This window comes from Populus trichocarpa, chromosome 6, assembly GCF_000002775.5.
Source record: "Populus trichocarpa isolate Nisqually-1 chromosome 6, P.trichocarpa_v4.1, whole genome shotgun sequence".
Lineage (NCBI taxonomy): Eukaryota > Viridiplantae > Streptophyta > Magnoliopsida > Malpighiales > Salicaceae > Populus > Populus trichocarpa.
In genome coordinates this window covers 16,516,625-16,531,132 of record NC_037290.2, presented here as the reverse complement: position 1 = coordinate 16,531,132, position 14,508 = coordinate 16,516,625, and the positions used below count along the sequence as shown (strand labels likewise).

General features: G+C 34.7%; 1 long non-coding RNA gene across 1 annotated transcript; it reads left to right on the top strand.

Moving 5' to 3' along the window:
- The first annotated feature begins 10,698 nt into the window (after positions 1–10,698).
- Positions 10,699–13,906, top strand: LOC112326075 (uncharacterized). Its single transcript, XR_002979809.2, has 6 exons — positions 10,699–11,399; positions 12,343–12,565; positions 12,657–12,795; positions 12,893–12,943; positions 13,017–13,289; positions 13,360–13,906. It is a non-coding gene; the product is annotated as an uncharacterized LOC112326075 (long non-coding RNA).
- The last annotated feature ends 602 nt before the right edge of the window (positions 13,907–14,508 follow it).

Sequence of the window (14,508 nt, the reverse complement as noted above, 5' to 3'; positions counted from 1 at the left end):
TTTCGCCAGCGAATCACAAATTCGCTGCAGACAACTCAGTTTCGGCAGCGAATGCTAATTCGATGCAGCCGATACAGTTTCGGCAGCGAATCACAATTTCGCTGCACAACACATAATTCGGCAGCGAATGCTAATTCGCTGCAGCTGACACAGTTTCAGCAGTGAATCATAATTTCGCTGCACAACACATAATTCGGCAGCGAATGCTAATTCGCTGCAGCTGACAAAGTTTCAGGAGCGAATCACAATTCGCTGCACAACACATAATTCGATAGTGAATGCTAATTCGCAATTCGCTGCACAACACATAATTCGGCAGCGAATGCTAATTCGCTGCAGCTGACACAGTTTCGGCAGCGAATCACAATTCGCTGCACAACACATAATTCGGCAGCGAATGCTAATTCGCTGCAGCTGACACAGTTTTGGCAACGAATCACAATTCGCTGCACAACACACAATTTGGCAGCGAATGCTAATTCGCTGCAGAAGACTCAGTTTCGGCAGCGAATCACAAATTCGCTGCAGACAACTCAGTTTCAACAGCGATGCTAATTCACTGCAGCCGATACAATTTCGGCAGCGAATCACAATTTCGCTGCATAACACACAATTCGACAGCGAATGCTAATTCACTGCAGAAGACTCAGTTTCGGCAGCGAATCACAAATTCGCTGCAGATAACTCAGTTTCGGCAGCGAATGCTAATTCGCTGCAGCTGACGCAGTTTCGGCAGCGAATCACAATTTTGCTACACAACACACATTTTGGCATGAACACATACCACACATGCTGTAACAACCCTAGCATATACACTGTCACTAAGTTCCAGCAGAACACACACATTGAAACCATCAATTTCAGCACATAATCCTTCAACAAAATCCCAGCAGAACACACACATTGAAAACCATCAATTACAACATATAATCTTTCAATAAATTCCAGCAGAACACACACATTGAAACCATCAATTTCAGCACATAATCCTTCAACAAATCCCAGAAGAACACACACATGCATGCTGGCCAACCCCATAGTTAAAGTCAGCCCTCTACCATGATTTGTTATTTCCACTTTATTCATTTTTTCTTTGTTAGATGTTCTGAAATTGGCTTCATTTCATTTCTATTTCCTTGTCCTCCTAGTTAATTTCAGTTTCCTTCACAGCTAGCTTAGGTCTTAGGTCAATTTTCTTAGGGTTTTCTTCTTCATTTCCATTTCTGGTCTTAAGGAGAAGAGGAAGGGAGTTTCATGACCCATACCTTTCGAATCTAACTAAGTTTGAGGAAGGTTTGACACTATTCTTTCTCTTCTCCTGCTGGTTCTCCTCCTTCTTCTTCCTCTCACGTTTTCCAGCCCTTTTTTTCCTTTCCCTCTAGGCAGCTGTCCAATCTTCCCTCAATGTCTCATCTTTCCCTCACACATTCACAAAGCACTCTCTACTAGTTTGGTTTAGGTTTCTGTTGTGAAAGAGGAAGGGAAGAACGACATGCAGCTGCTGTTTGGGAAGAAGATGGATCATCCTCTCTCTCCTCCTTGTATTTATATTCCCTATCAAATGAGGTGGGTTGTTTGAGGGTTGGTTTAGATGTGTTCTTATCCTTGTTTTGGTCTATCTAAAACCGGTTTTATCCCTCCCTCCCAGCTCCTTAAGTTAATTATTTTTTTAAAAAAAACAAGAACTGCGTCGCTGCCGATGCAGAAATCGGCAACGAAAACTGCGTCGCTGTCGATCAAGAAATCGGGAGCGAAAACTGCGTCGCCGCTGATGCAGAAATCGGCAGTGAAAACTGCTTCGCTGCCAATGCAGAAATTGATAGCGAAAACTACATCATCAATTCTATCTATATATATATATTTTTTTTCTTTTGGGTGTTTACATTAACAATACTCTAAAAGGCGTGGGGAAAGTACAGCAGCTTTCCCACGCCTTTTATTTTCATTAACAAAACTGAATAGTTTGGGTTTCATCCGACAAAAAAAAACGTGGGAAAGCATAGGAGGATATACTTCAACGAAGGATCTCAAAGTCATATATATATAAAATTGAGAATGAATCACCCATCACAAGGTTTAATGACATTAAAGGTTCTTTTGGTATCGATTTTTTACAAAGACACATATTTCTCACGTGAAAAAAGTAAATGTGAAACATGTGGGGAGCTGCAGCTGAAATTATTAAAAATCTGAACAAGACGAGGAAAATCCAAAATGGATATTTATGACAAAGGGACAAGGTTAGGCGTTCTGGTCCACAAGCTATCGTGTGTCTGATTTGTATTTTATATGATGATATGTATTTTTTTTTTTGACGAAAACATATATGTTGTTTCAATTTAAGCAATTGGAAGTAATAAGAAGTTGACATGTGTATCCATCCTCTTTAAAAGTTAACATTAATATAAAATTAGGTTCATTGCAAACAGAGAAATATGTGTCTTTGTAAAAAATCGATACCAAAAGAACCTTTAATGTCATTAAACCTTGTGATGGGTGATTCATTCTTAATTTTTTTTATATATATATTCTTTTCTTATGTTTATTCTATATGCACAATGAGTTTGGAGTTTCGGTAATTTTCCAATGTCAATTAGGTTTTGTTAATAGCCTTCGCAATTAAATAAAGGAGGGTGCATGCACATTTTTTATTTATTGCACATTTTGCATTTGGTCCCTAAGCTACAGTGAATCTACTAGGACGGCATCAAGGCTAGATTGGATATAGCTTTATACTGTAACCATAAAAATATGGAGTTGGTTTATGATGAGTCACGGGTCGCAAAACCAAGAGCAAGCTTCGCGTTAGAGAAAAACGCACAACTGCTAGTCTACAAATAGCTTAAGAGTCTGCGTTTTCCGGATGGACATGCATCGAACATATCAAGGCTGGTTAATATAGAGGACTGCAGATTGTATGGAATGAAGAGTCATGACTGCCACGTGTTTATGTAAACACTCATCCCATTAGCTTTTCGTGATTTGTTGCCAAAGGGAATATGGGATGCACTCACGGAGATCAGTCATTTCTTCAAAGATATATGCTCCAGCATGTTGAATGTTGATCACATTGAGAGGCTTCAAACGAATATCGTCGAGACACTATGAAAACTTGAGATGATATTCCCTCCATCATTTTTTGACTCAATGGAGCATCTCCCTATACATCTACCGTTCGAGGCAAAAGCTGGAGGACCGGTCCAATATAGATGGATGTATCCATTCGAACGGTTAGATATTACAGTTGCAATGTAATTCATATATAAAAGTATTTTCTATGTTTTTCTTAATTGAAAATACTTGATTAATTCAATGCAAGTACTTGTTTAATCTCAAGAAAAAGGTTAAGAACAAGGCGCATGTTGAGGCTTCGATATGTGAGGCTTATATTGTTGAGGAGATCTCAACATTTATCTCATACTATTTCGAACCTCATCTGAGAACGAGAATCAATCGCGTTCCACGACATGATGATGGCGGTGAAGTGTCTTCCAGTGGGAACTTGTCAATATTCTCCAATATTGGACGACCCACACCTAACAATGCCGTAAGAGGAAGATATTTATCAGAAATAGAGTTCAAACAAGCACACAACTATGTTCTATTTAACTGTGATGAGTTGAGACCTTTTATTCAGTAAGTTTATATATGTGTAATACTAATTAAACTTTGTGAGTAATATACTGTTAATTATATATTGTAATATCATACACTCATTATCACTTGCAGGCAACATCGACAATATTTGCTCTCCAATAACTCACAGCTAACCGAATCCCAGATCTTTCAATTACAAGATGAACATTTTGCCACGTGGTTCAGAACAGATGTAAGCACTATCACAAACTCATTCTAACTTGCAAAATTATTGTACGTATGCATGTCATTACGAGATTCTTGTTCATTTACTGTTTATTGATGTACATTACATACAAGGTTTATCAAATGGAAAGGAGTGCGCCTAAGTCATTGTCTTCACTAAGCCTGGGACCTGAAAGAAAATGTAAGTGCTACAACGGGTATTTTGTCACTAGATATGTTTTCCATACTGAAGAATACAGGCAAGGAAGAAAGACATACAACAACGGTGTTTGTGTTAAGGGATCCACTAGTAGTGAGTTAGAAGTTGACTACTATGGTAGATTAGAAGAGATCGTCGAACTGCAATATCATAACGAGCAGAATATAGTGTTTTTATTCAAATGTTATTGGTATGACACGACTTACAGAGGAATTAGAGTTGATCTGCATTATGGTCTGGTCGAAATCAACTCAAAAGCTAGACTCCGCAACATAAACGATGTCTTTGTTTTCGCAAAGCAATGTCAACAAGTTTATTACATATACACCCCTTCATTTAGAAAGGATCGATCAAGAGTGGATTGGTTGTCCGTTTTAAAAACGAAACCCCGGGGTCGTGTCGTGGTTGTTCAGGATGAGAATGAAGACACAAGTGTGCGAGATGAAGTCTTTCAAGTTAGTGAGTTGGTTGAACCATATCAACTTGCTCCTTCGATTGAATTGGAAGAAAATTCAAATTTTCATGTTTTCGATGATAGTCTTGTTGATGTTGACACAAAGGAGTTGAATGTTATTTTGACCTCTAGCGGACAAGCAAATGTCGATGAAGAAGATGATATCCATATTGAAGATTGCGATGAAGGTGATGACTATTCAATTGATGACGAAGAAGAAGACAATTCTGACTAACTATCAAAATGAAGCCCTGTATAAAACCCTTTTTTTCATGTAATTTAGATTATGGATGATATATTTTGTAACACAAAATATTTATTACTTGAAATGCCACAATCACGAAATAATTACTTGAAATGCTATAATCAACGAAGTCCATACCGACGGAATAAGTCCATCGGCATCTCACAGAGAGTTCGAAAATAATTACTTGAAATGCCACAATCACCGACGCCTATACCGAGGGAATAAGTCCGTCGGCATATAATTACTTGAAATGCCACAATCACCGACGTCTATACCGACAGAATCATTCCGTCGGCATTTCACAGAGAGTTCGAAAATAATTACTTGAAATGCCACAATCACCGACGTCCATACCGACGAAAATATATCCGTCGGTAATTTGTCGACGAGTTAATATTACCGACAGACTTTGCAAATTCCAAAGGATTGTGCATTAAACGCATGTTTGACCGTGTCATCTTGCCGACGGAATTACCGACGGACCACGAAAAATATGGATGGTCATTGAAAATTTTGGTGCGAAATTCAAAAATTACCGACAGAATAAATTAAAATAATATCCGTCGATGAAGCCATCGGTAAAACTACCATATAAGTTCCAGCGACCGCCTCTTCAGTTCATTTTTTCTTCTTCTCAGTTTTTCACCGATTCTTTTCCTCTCCATTCTTCAAAGCTTTCACCTGCAATCTCTAGCAAGTTTTCTTGTGAATCTTCATCAATTTAAAAGGTATGTGTTTTTTCTATTTCATTTTACTTTAAGGGTTTTTTTTTTTGCTATTTTTTTTTGCTATGTTTTTTGTTTTGGTGTATTTTTTGTAATGTAGATAAAGTATTGAATTCAACACATTATTAAAGTAAGCATAATTCATTGCTAAAGTCTATAGTTTTTTTTTTAATTTATTGAATATTTTTTATTGTTGTATTGGCATAATTATTATTAGTTAATTGTTGAATATTTATTGTTAATGTTGAATTTACCATAGAATTAGTAATTGAATATGTTGGAATAATTATTAATTTTACTCTATTATTGCATGATTTGTGTTTAATTTTTTCCATTTATTTTGATTGTTATTCTAGAGTTTTTTTTGAATTTATTGTTTTGTTGTATTGGCATAATTATTGAATAATTTTTTGAATTATAATTGTTAATGTTGAATTTACCTTAGTATTAGTAATTGAATATTTTGGAATAATTGTTAATTTTACTCTATTATTGCATGATTTATGTTTAATTTTTTCCATTAATTTTAATTCTTAGTCTAGAGTTTTTTTTATTGAATATATTTTATTGTTGTATTGGCATAATTATTGAATAATTTGTTGAATTGTAATTCTTAATGTTGAATTTACCTTAGGATTAGTAATTGAATATGTTGGAATAATTAGTATAGATTGGGTCAATTGGTTGTGGCTATTGTTAATATGTGCAGGTTTGTGGATTTGGGTAGTATCAAGTATATGGGAGGTGCTGTCGATTGTTTTTTTAATATTTGAATTTAATTATATAATTATTTGTATAAAATTGTATAGATGCGTAGAACAAAAACCAGAGCTGGTCGCTCACGTATGGTCACAGCTAGTTCGTCTAGCAGCGAGGATGATATTTCCTTAGGTGCCTCTCAAGAAGAGGCACCTACACCACCTGCACCGTCAACCGATGCTGCCTCTTCCAGCTCTACTTCACAGCGCAGAGGCGGCGTGCCTTCGCAACGGAATCAATTTACCCGCAAGTACGAGGCACAGTGGAAGGACGACCTTTCAATGTAAGTTTCTTAAGGTTTTAGTTTTTTTTTATTTTAAATTACAACATAATTTATGAAGTAATCACTATTGAATTTATTTCATTTATTTTCAGGTTCACAAACATTGAAGCCGCCCGAGTAATATCATCGGCGTTTAAATCGTTGATGGAGATTCCATTGTTTCAATGGAGTTAGATATCCAAGCATCCTGAATGGATGCCTCAAATCAATGCATGGTTTGACAGGTTTGAGGTTGGTGTTAATTTATAATTTTCAGCTTATTAATATAATTGTAAATAAATTATTATTTTTATTTAAAATTAATTATTTATACACAAAAAAAATTTTGCTGGGATAGTGAGCATAACACTGTTGCGAGGAGGGTGTGGGAAAATCACGCGGCAACTAGGTAACATCGAAAACAATACAAGATTTTTTTTAGACAAAAATTTATGTTTCGAAATGTAATTTTTGGTTGCGTGAAGTAGGTTGCGTGATTTTTGATATGAAGCATAAAAAGGGGCAAAAAAAACCGCGAGAGATAAGGGTTTCCATGGCTGGAACGATCTTGCAGTTTGGAGGGATTTCAAACTAATATACATCTCGGAAGATATATGGCCGCACTATCTTGAGCACGTGACGTCTAAGCGGTTCACACGACGCTCACAATCTAGTGCTGGCAACCGGAATTGGCCAATTCATGGCTCGGTGACAACGCACACTGGCGGTTCCGTTCCGTTTGCTGCACATGCAAAACGAATTGTAAGATTAATTTAAATGAAATATATCGTTAAAGTAAGTTGTTGTTAATAAATCTTTTTTCATTATAGGCTACGTCTCTTGGACGTGAGCCGAGCCCGATGGAGCTGTTTGTGGAGACGCACGTGCGGAGTCAAGACCGCCAAAAGGGGGCGCAACAGTTCGTTGATAATCGTGCTCAACATTTCATAGTATGTTTGTTCAACCATTTTATTTTGTAAGTTATTATGTTTATTGAATTGAATATGATGATTACTTTTTTTATTTTCAGGAGACCTATAATAATCGGTTGAGGGAGAGATACGGGGACGATATTTTGACCCATCTGAAATTCGATCATGATTTGTGGATGGAGGTTGGATCGTCAGGTGGACTCGATAAAAATCGAGTTCACGGGCTCTCCAACACTACGTCCGACAACTTGCGGTCGACCCGTAGTGTTTCAACCGTTGGGAGCTCCCAATCAATATCGAGCTCCCAATCTAAGGAGTTCTTGGCCTTGCAGCAACACACGGCTCAGCTCACTAACAAATACAACCACCTATCAGCGGAGTACGCACAACTCAAAGTGTCTCATGCACAACAAAGAGCGGAGTCTGAACAAATCAAAGCGTCTCAAGCACAACAAAAAGCGGAGTCTGAACAACAAAAAGCGGCTTATGAACAGCTTCGCGAAATGGTCATGAACATGGCAACACATAGTGGAACATGTGCGCCTAATCCTTTTTGGCCGTATAACCACCAGCCTCCTCCTCCAGGATCTCCTCCTCCTCCTCCAGCTCCACCTTTATATTAATTTGTAATAAACATTATTTACCTTTAAAACTTCATTTAATATTTTTTTTGAAACATATTCAGTTTGTAATGAATATTATTTAACTTTGATTTTTTATTTTTGATGTTTAATATAAATTTTATTTGCATAATTGGTTTTTATTACCATTAATTTATATAATTTTATATTATATATTCTAAATAATTTTTTAAAAACAAATTTAGAAAAAACTATTACCAAGGGTTTTACCGACGGAATGAATCCGTCGGCATCTGACAGTAGCATTCACCGACGTATTTACAGACAGATATATTCGGTCGGTATTTCAAACACTCACCGACAGCCTTACCGACGGACTTAATCCGTCGGCATTTGACAGTAGTTGCCACACTTACCGACGAATTTACAGACGGATATATTTGGTCGATATTTCAAACACTCACCGACAGCTTTACCGACGGTACATAGCCGTCGGTAAATCCCGATATCACCGACGGAATAAAAATCCGTCGGTATATTTCAAGCGGGACATTTTTTTTTTGGCGCGCAAATTTTGTCTGTAAAACCATCGGCAAATGGTTTTTTTGTTTTTCCGATCGATATAGCGACGGAAAGGGGAATCACCGACGAAGGGAAAGCCGACAGACTGAATCCGTCGGTGAAGACGTCGGTAAATAAATCACCGACGAACTTCTAATCACACACCGACAAAATATTTCCGTCGGTAAAACTGTGAAATCTTGTAGTGAATGGTGTGAATCATTAATTTTAAACTCATTTTTGTTGTCTTCATATAAATTTAATTTAAGGACCAACTTTTTATTAGATTTCAGCATGCCATGTCGTACTCGATTTTAGCCTGTGTTTGATCACATCTTTGAAAATTAAAAAAAAAATATACAAAGATTCCAGATAAATATGTTTTTGACTGAATTGGATGAATTGTCCAATCATTTTATAATTTTTTATCAATTTATTTGTGATTTTGATATCAATAATAGTGAGTATAATAATTATTGGTAACGGGATGGGAACAATTTAAATATTAAAAACCATCTTTCCATGCAACTAAAAAAATAGTGTTCATAACCATCTAGGTGGTGGCCCAGTGGTAAGAGCTTGGGACCAAGAGGTTTGCTCTCTTTGTGGTCTCAGGTTCAAGCCCTGTGGTTGCTCATATGATGGCCACTGGAGGGTTACATGGTCGTTAACTTCAGGGCCCGTGGGATTAGTCGAGGTGCGCGCAAGCTGACCCGGACACCCACGTTAAACTAAAAAAAAAAAAATAGTGTTCATTAATTCAAGTGTTATAAATTTCAGGGTTACTAGAGACTTACATGGTTTTTAACTTTAGGATTTCAAGGGATTAGTCGAGGTGCGTATAAGCCGGTCTGGACACCTATAGTAAAAAAAAAAAAATAGTAATAGATAATAAGAAAAAAGAAAAGGAAAAAGAAGAGAATTGTGTTGAAGTTTTTTTTTTTGCCACAGTGAATTTTCCAGGTTAGAGTTTCTTAGAATATATCTCAGGCGATAATTTATTTCAAAAAAAGTTTTGTATAGCAATCATCAAACATTGAAATCAATTTAAAATTCATGGCTGCAGATGAGAAAAATACTGATTTTACAATTCTAAAGGATTTCATAGATAAATTTTATATGATGATATGAAGTCCACTTTGGGACGCCAGTGAGAAGATGCGACAATCATTCAATTACAGTGGAAGCGTGTAATAAAGTAAATGTGAAACATGTGGGGAGCTGCAGCTGAAATTATTAAAAATCTGAACAAGACGAGGAAAATCCAAAATGGAAGCCGGGCAATTATGACAGAGGGACAAGGTTAGGCGTTCTGGTCCACAAGCTATCGTGTGTCTGATTTGTATTTTATATGATGATATGTATTTTTTTTTTTTTGACGAAAACATATATGTTGTTTCAATTTAAGCAATTGGAAGTAATAAGAAGTTGACACGTGTATCCATCCTCTTTAAAAGTTAACATTAATATAAAATTAGGTTCATTGCAAACAGAGAAATATGTGTCTTTGTAAAAAATCGATACCAAAAGAACCTTTAATGTCATTAAACCTTGTGATGGGTGATTCATTCTCAATTATATATATATATATATATATATATATATATATATATATATATATATTCTTTTCTTATGTTTATTCTATATGCACAATGAGTTTGGAGTTTCGGTAATTTTCCAATGTCAATTAGGTTTTGTTAATAGCCTTCGCAATCAAATAAAGGAGGGTGCATGCACATTTTTTATTTATTGCACATTTTGCATTTGGTCCCTAAGCTACAATGAATCTACTAGTATATTGGTTCGCGCTTCGTAATGAGTTAATATTTTTAAAATTTAAAAAATTATTAAGAATATAAAAAATATTTTAAACCTTTTGATTTTGACACCCATGTCATTTAATCAATGATGGTAGGCATTGAAAATTTCAGAGTTACTAGAGGCTTACATGGTTTTTAATTTTAAGGTTTCAAGAGATTAGTCGAGGTGCGTATAAGCCGGTCTGGACACCTATAATTAAAAAAAAGAGGAATAGTAATAGATAATAAGAAAAAAGAAAAGGAAAAAAAAGAGAATTGTGTTGAAGTTTTTTTTTTGCCACAGTGAATTTTCCAGGTTAGAGTTTCTTAGAATATATCTCAGGCGATAATTTATTTCAAAAAATGTTTTGTATAGCAATCATCAAACATTGAAATCAATTTAAAATTCATGGCTGCAGATGAGAAAAATACTGATTTTACAATTCTAAAGGATTTCATAGATAAATTTTATATGATGATATGAAGTCCACTTTGGGACGCCAGTGAGAAGATGCGACAATCATTCAATTACAGTGGAAGCGTGTAATAAAGTAAATGTGAAACATGTGGGGAGCTGCAGCTGAAATTATTAAAAATCTGAACAAGACGAGGAAAATCCAAAATGGAAGCCGGGCATTTATGACAGAGGGACAAGGTTAGGCGTTCTGGTCCACAAGCTATCGTGTGTCTGATTTGACCCTAATCAGTATAGAGAAAAATATTTAAGAAAAATACAGTGGCAAGTAGTAGTTAGAGAAAAGGCTGGAGAGGTTTAGTTCACTGTTGAGAATGAATAATGCTATGTAATTCAAAAGTGGTAAAGTGGTCCTGCGGGGAATGATTATTTTTGTGTTTTAAAAATATAAAAATATTTTATTTAAATGTTTGTTAGGGAATTTGTCGGGAAAATTGCGCTATAAATCCCTGCGACCGTCTTTTTAGTTCATTTTTTCTTTCAATATTTCACAGCTCTCTTCTTCTTTTTCGTTCTCTTAATTGCTTCAGATCTCTTGATTTTGCTTGTAATCTCTAGTTCAATCTTCAGCAAATTAAAAGAAGTATGTGTTTCTATTTAATATGCTTTTTTCTTTGTTTTAGTTATTGTTATTTTTGTTGTGTTTTTTGTTTTTGTGTATTTTTATAATGTAGATAAAGTTTTGAAATAAAGATGAAATTAAGATAAGCATTTTTCATTCCTAAAGTCTATAGTTTTTTTAAAAAATTTGTTCAATATATTTTATTGTTTGTATTGCCATAATAATTGAAAACTTTATTGAAATTTAATTGTGATTGTTAAATTTATCTTGTAATTAGTAATTGAATATATAAAAATAAATTTACATGTCTTTGAGCTGTGGTGCTGGGAATATGTTTTAGATTGGTGGAAACAATTCCAACTGTTTCATTGACAATGGGATATGAATTGGCTTCACATTGTAACAATGTTATTTACCAAAAGAAGATTTCGACTTATCTATTATCTATGTATGTGTTTGCTATGTGAACTTCCCAAAAATAATTGTGTGTGTGTTGGCCCATTTGAGTTTCTTTTGAAGTGTCTGAATCTTCAAAAACAATGGCATAATGTCTTACTCAAGTGTTTGTAACTTGATATTAAACTTACTTTGTTTATAAATTATTCACATGTATTGTAATTTATATTGTATTCATAATTGTTGATTTTAATATAATATAGTATACTTAATGCTAATTATGAAAAATGAATGTGAAATTGGATGATTGAAAAGCTAGATTGAGTATGCTTTTAAATTGTGATTGTGATGTTGTCAATATTTGAGTCTGCTCAAAAAATTGGATGATTGGAAGGGTAGATTGAGTCTGCTCTTAAATGAATGCATTTTACTATTGCTCAGGTTGTGGCTATTGTCAATATTTGGAGGTTTGAAAATTTTGGGTAGTCTCTAGTATAGGGGAGATGCTGCCGAATTTTTTTTTAACAATAGAATTTAATTATGTAATTATTCGTATAAAATTGTGTAGATACGTAGAATGAAATCAACTGTTCGTCACTCACATATGGTCGCAGCTAGTTCTTCTAGCAGCGAGGATGACATGTCCTTAGGTGTTGATCAAGAAGAGGCACCTGCGCCACCTATTGATGCTGCCTCTTCCAGCACGGTTTCATAGTGCAAAGGCGGCATGCCTTCACAGCGGAATCATTTCACCCGCAAGTACGAGGCATAGTAAAGGATGACCTTTCAATGTAAAATTGTTTCGGTTTGAGTTTTTTTTTATTATTATAACATAATTTATGAACAACTAATCAATATTTCATTAATTTAATTTATTTTTAGGTTCACAAACATTGAGGCCGCCCAAGTAATAGTATTGATGTTTAAATCATTGATGGAGATTCCATTATTTCAATGGAGTCAGGTATCCAGACATCCTGAATGGATACCACATATTGATGCATGGTTTGACAAATTTGAGGTTGATATTAATTTCTAATTTCCAGCTTATTTTTAATAAATTATTATTTTTATTTTAAATAAATTACTTATACACAACATAAATTCGAGTGGGACAGCGCGCATGATAATGTTGTGAGGAGGGTGTGGGAAAATCACGCGGCAACTAGGTAACATCGAAAACAATACGATATTTTTTTTAAAAAAATTGTTTTTAAATCTAATTTGTCACTATGGAAGTAGGTTGCGTGATTTTTGGTATGAAGCACAAAAAAATACCAAAAAAACGCGAGAGATTGAGGTCTTTAAGGCTAGAACGACAAGAAGGTTTGGAGGGATTTCAAACTGCTACACATCCCGGAAGATATTTGGCTGCAATATCTTGAGCACGTGACGTCTAAGCGGTTCACACGACGCTTACAGTCCGGTGCTGGCAACCGGAACCAACAAATTCATGATTCGCTGACAACGCACATCGGCGGCTCCGTTCCGTTTGCTGCACATGCAAAATGGATGGTAAGATTAATTTAAATGAAATATATCATTAAATAATTTGTTGTTACTTAATTAATTTTTTTTCTTACAGGCTACGTCTCTTGAACATGAGCCGAGCTCAATGGAGTTGTTTGTAGAGATGCACGTGCGGAGTAAAGACCGCCAAAAGGGGGTGCAACAGTTCGTTGACAATCGCGCTCAACACTTTATGGTATGTTCATTCAACCATTTTATTTCGTAAGTTATTGGGAGGGGCTGTGGTTTTGATTTGCAATTGAAGAGGAACAGGAAGGATAAGAGAATAGGGTTGATGTCAGTTATAACACTCTAAAATTTTCCAATGAAATATTGCATTGGAAAATACCGTCGATAAATCCATTTGATATGATGACATGTCATATTAACAACGTAATCACCGACATACTATTTTTTTTACTTATTTTTATTATTTTATTGTATTTGTGATTCCGTCATTAATTACCAACATAATTTTTTCTGTTGGTAATTAAGTTGGAAATCATTGACATAAATATTACATCTCTATTATAATCGGACATTACCGATGAAATATATTATTTCATCAGCAATTCTATTGCTATTTTACAATTTTATGGTAGTGAATTTGTGGCTTATAATTATTATGTTGATTGAACTTCAGGATCTTCACTAGATTGTTGGGCTTTAATGACTCTTCCATTATATTGAATTTGATAGTTGAATTTGTGTTCCATCTAAGAAACTTAAATTGTGGCTGTGTTTAATTGATAGTTGATATGTATTTTTTGACGAAGACAAGACATGCACATGGTTTCAATTTAAGCAATTAAAACTAATAAGAAGTTGACACGTGTACCGATCCTTTTTAAAAGTTAATATTAATATAAAATTGGGTTCATTATAGACAGAGAAATATATGTTGCTTATTAGATCAAATCATAATGATTCAATTTTTCAAACTTCTTTTTTGATTTTTTAAGCTAAAATCGTTATTTGCTTATACTTGAAAATTGAAAAAACCTGATTGTCCTTGTAAAAGAAAGTCAAAGAAATGTTTATCCATTTATGAAAAGATAAAAAATTAAAAATGAAACTACTATTATAATTTATAATAAAATATCTCTTTATTTACAATAACTTCCCCCATCATTTAGCTTTTATTATAATTTTACCTTAACCAACAAAGTGGAAGGTGGTAAGCATTGAGAAATTGCAAATTTTCGAGAGAAAGAAAGACGTTATT